Genomic DNA, 8,473 nt, shown 5'->3' with positions numbered 1-8,473 from the left:
GTCAAAGGTAGGACATAAAGGAAGAAAGTGCGTGCTAAATTTGTTCAATACTGTTCTAGCAGTTACCCACAGCTTCACACAATTTTGTAGACTTTCCACGCGGATGAGCAAGAACTTAGCCAGGAAAACTTTTGGGAGGGTCCAGATACTTTTCCCATAGTGGGCATAGAGCAAGGCCCCATTTTTTTTGTTCCTCAAAAAATTCTTGGCCCGTTTCTTTCTTGAGAACGATCTTTTAGCAGTACTTGTCTGCAATACTAAATTGTTAAAATAATAATAATAGTTTGCTAAAAAAAAATAATTTAAAAAAATTGTAAATTCTGGTTTGAGTGAATTATATTTCTGACGCCAATGTTGAGTTTGCCTTGCTGCAACGATCATTAAAAGTTTGTTTATGGCCATTGTGATTTGGTCCAGTGTTTGTGCTATCGATTTTGGCTTGTTTCTCTGATCAAGGAAATATGAAGCCAACATCTGTCAAAAAAACAACTAAAATGGGGTTTACATCATTCTTTAATGAATAAAAGGTAGATAGTAACTATATCTTTGATATTTGCATAACAGAACTGACCTTGCACACATACTTAATATTTGCTAAAACAAAAGTATATTTTTACTACAATTTTCATATCTGAATGTTTTCTTACTGTGTTTAGCAGTGGTTACAGAAAAGGTTAAAATAAAGAAGTGTTGTCACTATCAAGCTTACTCCATGCTTTCACACTAAAAATGTAAATATTGAAAATAGTTTTTAAATAAGTTAGATAGTTGTGCTGCCATAAAAGAATGTTTACTCAGAACAGTTTGTTACATTTGACAGACTCTTTCAATTAATAACATTTGTGGTAATGCAACTTTAGAGACCAATGGGGTGTAGCCTGGAGAGATTTTTAAGTCCATTATGTTAACCAGAGACCAAGAATGTCCATATTCCAGTAGTTTTTACGTGGTTGAGTAATACAAACCCATAGACAGACACCATTAGATTTTTATATAATGTACATGCAGGGTCCACACCCTACCGTCATTAAGCCGTGAATTTCGTTCACCGTTAAAAAGACCTTAAATAAGACGGGAGTTTAATGTACAAACCGTGAATATCTCTACAACTTGTGGGTAAATGAATCAATATGCATCGTCGCCATGACTATGTCGTAAGGTCCAGTTCACACGTGAGCGAGAGTTAAGCAAGTCTAATCACGGTGATTCAAAGATGTAGGCAGTGAGGGGGTCGGACTCCCCCCTCCCAAATTTTCAATATTTTTAATTACTTTTTTAGCAAACTATTATTATTTTAACAATTCAGTATTGCAGACAGGTACTGCTGAAAGATCGTTCTCAACAAAGATACGGGTCAAGAACTTTTTGAGGAACAAAAAAAAGGGGCCTTGCTCTGTGTCCACTATGGGTAAAATATCAGTCGTATGGACTCTCCCAAATGTTTTCCTGGCTAAATTCTTGCGGTGATTGGTCTTGGCGCGATTTTACTCGAGCGAGCGTGAGCTGGCCGACTGCTGCGCATAGTAGCGACGATCGTAAACAATCGCAGCCTACAGCGGCGTGTCTCGGTCCCGGTGACGCAGTTGTGTTTGAGGGAGCATTAAACTGTTCACAGTGGCAGTTGTCGCAGTCGATCGTCGAACCTCATGGACATGCCAAACTTTCTCGAAATATGGATCTTGGTAGATTTGGTTGGAGAGGAGTCCATCCTATGCTTGACAACTCTTAAACATTAGCTTACTTTCTCTGCAAAATATGATGTAAATATTTCATAGTTTTTTATTTTCAATATAATGTGTTTTTTTTGTGAAAAAATATTACTGAAATATATATAAACTTCTTGCTTTATATTCTAGCTTAAATTAATAAGAAACAAATTACTTCTATTTAATTTGGTTAAATAAGTAATTTGATCTCTCCTACATTTAATCCGATTCATAATCTGATTTAAACACTACTAAAAAAAAAATTAATAATAAATGTTATTAACCCTTTGCACTCCGGCTCTGACGTCCGAAATGTCGGACCTTTGGTAAATCCTTTATAGTGGCTTTATAAACTATCCAAATGCGGTAAATTTACGATGTACGCAAGCTGAATAGTTGTTGATGCAAAACCTTTATACTCTTTGGCGGTAATTTTGTAGTTTTGCATTGTGTTGTAAAGTTTTGTCAACTTCCACCATTTTTCGTCAGCTGATTTGATCCCAACTTTAACAGCTTATCTCTTTATTGCTTTGTTTAGTCTGAAAAGATATTTCAGTAAATAAGGTTATTTTCCGAAATGTTTTCAAGCTAAATGTTGAAATTATTGGTTTGTAACTACGAGGTAAGGCCCGTTCACACGAGGCTGATATTCGCTGCTGATTTGCCAGCGCTAATAAATCAGCGCAATGTGAATGCTCCACCAGCGTCAAAGTCAACCAGCACGCTGGTATTTATTCGCGCGCTGGCAGCTTTAAACATGTTTAATATTACCAGCGCGAATGAGGGGGGATTAGGTCACGTGATCACTAGCGCTGGTAAATCAGCTCATCACCAGCGTCGTCTGAACGAAAAAAACGTGAGTGTTGCTCTCAGCTGGCGTGGTATATTTCGGTAAAGTAACTGCTACTACTTAATTTACTTTTCAGTTGTACGTATTAACTCGCAAAATGCCCGAGCTTAAGTGGAATGTTGATTCTGTTATTAAGTTTTTGAACATTTTTTAAAACCTACTCTAGTTTGTGGGACCCATCAGATGAAAATTACAATAAAAGAGACGCCAGGGACGTAGCGTTGAAGAAGTTAGGTTCCCACCTTGAATCCGAAGGTTTTGGTCATATCAATAAAGACCAGCTTAAAATTAAAATTAATTCTTTAAAAGACTCGTACAGAGTGGAGTTAAATCAAGTAAAAATATAATTAAAAAGTGGTGCTGGTGCTGAAGATATTTACAAACCAAAACTTGGTTGGTTCTCAGTTGCTGATAGTTTTTGGAGGACCGTTATGATGGGAAGAGACTCATCATCAAATTTGGTAAATGCTCACATTTTATTATTTATATGGTAATTTGTTTTAAAAAATATATTCCACCTAACCATTTAAAAAAAGTACAAATTATTGTGGAAACAGACTGACTCATTGATTTTTATAAATATTTTATTTTGAATAACATTAAACATAGTATACAATAAATCATACAATTTGGTGGTAGGCCTACCAGTTACTTGATCAAGCTATGCTTTCCAATGAATACTTTGTATTTGCCAAGGTACTGCACACTCATTCATAAACGCTTGTGCGTATCTATTCCGAACTCGTTTAACTTCTTGACTGTAATTCTTTGCCGGAGATATCACCTGAGCACTTAGCAATGGAGTAATTTCCTCTCGCCAGGAGCCAGGTATTAACTCACCGATGTTGCAATCTTCAACATCCACAGCAGACGGAGGAAAGTATGTCCTTCCAGCGGTACTTCTAAGCCAATTGTGCAGGGCGCATGCAGCTTTTACCAAAATGTCTGTATGTGTCACTGATATTCCTATCGATGTAGTAAGAACCCTAAATCTAGACGCTAATATTCCAAAAGCGTTTTCAGAAACCCTTCTTGCTCTTGACAGTCTGTAATTGAATATCCTTTCATTCAGCTGTAAATTTCTGTGGCTAAAAGGTGTTAGCAGATTGTGACGAACGGGAAAGGCATCATCACCAACACATAAACCATTGGACGGCCAATTCAGGAGATTTTGTTCTAACGCTATATTCAACTCCGACATTTCGAAAATGGAGCTATCATTGGCTCTGCCATCACGACCAACATCAATGAACTTGAAGTTATAATTAGCATCAACCATAGCAAACAGTACGATACTATAAAACTGTTTGTAATTGTAAAAAGTAGATGTAGAATTAGGTGGCCTTTTAACACGAACGTGTTTTCCATCAAGCGCCCCACAGCAATTGGGAAAATTGCCATAACGTTTTAATTATTGCAGACACCGTCTCAAATGACCACACTCGCGCTAATAACCAGCCAAGTGTGATTGGCATTTCCACGCTGATACATATCGCTGGTGGATAGTAGCTGATATCAGCAGCTGGCAAAATCAGCCTCGTGTGAACGGGCCTGTACTGTGTGTCAAAAATGAGTGACCAATCATCTGATGAAGGGCGGCCTACTCGCCGAGCTTCGCCTGTTAGCGTAAATACACTTTAGAAATGTTTGTGAAAGTGGTGTGGGTTATGTGGACGATGTGAGTGATAGATTTGTAAGTAACATATCAGATTCGGAATTAAAGTAAATATTCAATCATTTGACAAATAACACTATTTGGAGTTATCGTCGGAAATTAAAAAACTGCCTACTGCCTATAACAGTTTTGTTTATAAAGGTAAGTGTATGAAATTGTATGTACTTGTTTACAATTATGTAAGGAACTAATATTTTATTGTCAATGGATTTTTTTCAGTTATACCAGCTAAAAAGTTAACTTTTGTAAATAATTTTTTGTATAAGTGATAAAAGGTATTAAAAATAAGGTAATTACAACTATATACATTTTTACAATATAGAATTTTATGAGAAATAAAACAAAACAACAATTGAATCGGTGAGATGTAAAAGGATAACATTCCATTTTTGCTGAAATTAAACTGAGATAGCCATTGTTTTGGTCTAACAAAGGTCTATCAAGTGAGAACAATAATATTCCTCCAAAATAAAGGTTGCTATGGAATCATCTTTTTTCAACTTAGATTTAAAAGGATAACATTCCTGGAATGTTATCTTTTTAAATCTCACATGAGAAGCAGTTTCATTATTGAGATGTAAAAGGATAACATTGCAATGTAGGTGTGTTTTGCATTGTATAACATTCATTAGCATTGCGTTTAATTTTGTTGTAGGTCTTTGTTTAAATAATTGTATCAGCTGTTAGTAGCTGAACTGCAGATCACCTGTTTTATTTTGCCTCATTGGAGCTTGTGAGTTTACCAGCAAAGTAAGGTTAATGCTAAGTCGTTGGTTAGTTCTAGTGTTGTTTTTATTATTATTTGTTTTAATTTTGATAAGTGAACTTGGTGATATGGCTGACTCAGACTCTGAGGACTGAAGATAGTTCATTGAAAGGAAGAGGGAGTGGAAATATACGTAATGCAGAGAAAAAGGCAAGAAGGGAAGGACAAGAGTTTGTCACTTCTACAGGTAAACTGATAGAACAGAAGAAGACAGGACCTGATTGTAAATGTCGCAAACTGTGTACTGATGATTTTTCAGTTGAACACAAGTCCAACATACTAAAATTGGTGTATAGTGGGAAACCAAAAAATGAAAACTGACACTTTCTTAATGGGTTTAATTAACCGACATGATGTTCAACGACATAGACCAAAAAAATCATTCTTCAAAGCAAATTTTGTCTTCCTTTAGTTATTTTGTAATGAAAGGAAATACCAAAGTTGATGTATGCATAAAAGCTTTCATGAGTTTGCACAGCATTAGTAACAAGGCACTTCAACGTTTAACTAATCTACTTAATAAGGGTGAATTGCCCAACGACAAAAAAGGATTTCATGGTAATCAACCTAGAAACTCAGATGACATTCTAATGAAAATAAAACATCATATCGCATCGTATCCAAAGAAAATTTCACATTACTCGTCTAAGACGGTTTCCTATCTTGATGCAACTCTAACTGTAAAAAAACTCCATGATATGTTTCTTGATAAATATCCTAATTTGACAAATGAAGTAAAAGTATGAGTATTTTCTAAACATATACAAACAGGACTACGGTTATAGGTTTGGACGACCTCAAGTTGATGTGTGTTCAGAGTGTGAGGACTTAAACACAAAAATGAGATCTTCCTTGAATGATAACGCTAAGTTGGCAGCGGCAGCAGAAATGCTAGTTCACAAGAGACGGGCCAACAAGTTCTACAAAAACATGCAGAGCATTTCAGCAGTATGTGAAAAATAAAGAAGATGCAATGGCTTTTTCTTTTGATTTCATGCAAAATGTTCCATTGCCTGCTTTGCCAGTACAAGAAATGTTTTTACTTGAGAAAACTATGGTTGTATGTATTTTCTATGCACAACTTAACAACCAATGAAGCTGTTTTTTACACATACCATGAGGGTTCCGGTAAAAAAGGTCCAAATGAAGTGTGTAGTGTGATTCTTGATTACATAAACACTAAAGTGCCCCCAGAAGTAAAGGAACTTTATGTGTTTAGTGATGCTTGTGGTGGGCAGAACAGAAGCCACACACTTGTAAGAATGTTAATGACACTAACTATGACTGGCCGCTTTTTCAGCAATTCATCACTATTTCCCGGTTCGTGGACACAGCTTCCTACCTTGCGACCGTGACTTTGCTACAGTTAAACGTGCTATCCGTAAGTTTGACAGAGTGTACACACCAATACAGTACAATGAAATCATTGAAAGTGCTAAAGTGAAAAGATCCGAAGTTTGTCGTGAAGAGTTTACAATACAATGACTTTATTGAGTTCAAAAACTGGTGGCCTACAGTTTTCAAGAAAACCACAAAAAGTATTGACAAACTTGAAGACTTCTCCATCAGTAAGTACAAGTACTTTGAGTACAGCTCTGAAAGACCTGGATACGTTATATAGCTCGCCCTTTCATTGATTCAATAGCATCAGGCACCTTCCAGCTAAAAAAACCAGGATCAATAAACCTTCCAACCGCACAAGCATACCAAGGTATGTTACCAGTAAAGGCCAAAAAAGTATAGGATGTTCAAAAAATAGTTCGCTATGTTCCGAAAGACAATCTCACATTCTATCAGCAGATCTTGGCTTGGGACCAGTCCATACCTTTGGAGGGGAATGTGGAGGAAAACCACAATGAAAGTGACTACGATGAATAGGAAAACTTGACTATATCAAAAAATAAACTTTTTCAAGCATTTAAAAAATAGGTGAAACAAAAGTATTTTTAAAATAGATTTAAATGTAATATACTTGCTGTTTTAGTACACAACATAAAGTTTATTGTGAATTAAAGTGAAACAATGTTTTTTTTTAATTAAAAATATTTTTTTATTTCATTGATGTCTAAAAGGATAACATTCCAACCATAAAATACATAATAACTAGGTGACGATCTTCAAAATCAGACATTAGTATATGAAAAGTTAAATATGAGTTAAATATCTACATATTTCTAACTAAACATGTTTTCCTAATGTAAACAGAAAAAAATGTTATTCAGTTTAATTGACATACCCGAAAATGGACTAAATGGAATTTTATTCTTTTACATGTCACCGATTCAATTATAACTGTATCTACTTAAATCAAAATGTTATAATTTTTTAACAAAAATCTTTACAAAATTGATAAAAAGGGGTCCGAGGTTTTCGTCAATACTTGTTCATTAGAGGCCAGAGTTTGGTAGTGACCTAAAATTTTACTCTCGAGTGCAAAGGGTTTAATATTTAAAATATTTGGGACGTAAGTAAGAAAATAGTTGTATAGTCTACACGAATAATCCATCCATTCTCTAAGGCCCATTTTTTTGTTTTTATAAATATTTCTTATTTTAACATTCACCTTTATATATTTTTAGTAGTGGGATTACGATTATACTTAACTGCAGGAATAATTTTAGTATTTTCAGTTTTTAAAAATGTCAATTTTGTATATAGCAATTTTCTACATTTTAGTGTCGTTATCAGTTGTGATATATCATTATGCTTATATAAAAATAATATAAAACTAATGTTTATTTTAGGAATAATTAATAAATGTAATAATATTTATTGCTACGAAACATTATTAGTTGTGACGTCCAAGATGGTTTTCATAATTTCTAATACAAACAGATCTTACGGTCGAACACGCCAGCATTCATACTCCAAGGAAACAAGCGTCCGCTACTATCGGCGATCGACTGGCAGCACCTCTGGATCCTTTCAATGCTCCCACATATGCAGTATGTACGTTGGCTGCGATTCTAGTGCTGGGCGGTTGTTTCCGATCGTTGCGAATGCATGTTTGCGATCGGCCAACTATAAATATTGTCTTGCCACTCTTCTGCCTCGCCTTAAACCACGAAACGACCAAGCATTGTACAAAATAATCATTATTCTTAATTGATGTTGTTTCAGCAAGAGACTACTGCTTGAATGAGGTGGGGGGAAGGGGAACTTGAATCGCAGTAGAACGCCGAAACTTGGCGTTCCCTCATCGTTTTGAAACCGCTCTAAATCGCGCCAGGACCGACTATCGCGAGTTGCCGTGATTATTAGGCTTGCGCAATTCTCGCTCGTGTGAATCGCTCCTACGATTAATAGTAAGAGCTCTGATATGATACAAGCGGCAAATTTTGTTCATTTATTCCCCCTTAATGCTCATTATTTAACAATCCATGCCTTTGGACGCTAACGCCCCTTGCTGCTTGTGCCGTAGTCAAGACCAAAAATCAATTCGTATTTTTTAGTTTCATCTGTCCGTACATTCGTGC

This window comes from Homalodisca vitripennis, chromosome 8, assembly GCF_021130785.1.
Source record: "Homalodisca vitripennis isolate AUS2020 chromosome 8, UT_GWSS_2.1, whole genome shotgun sequence".
Taxonomy (NCBI): domain Eukaryota; kingdom Metazoa; phylum Arthropoda; class Insecta; order Hemiptera; family Cicadellidae; genus Homalodisca; species Homalodisca vitripennis.
This window is presented reverse-complemented; position numbering follows the sequence as displayed.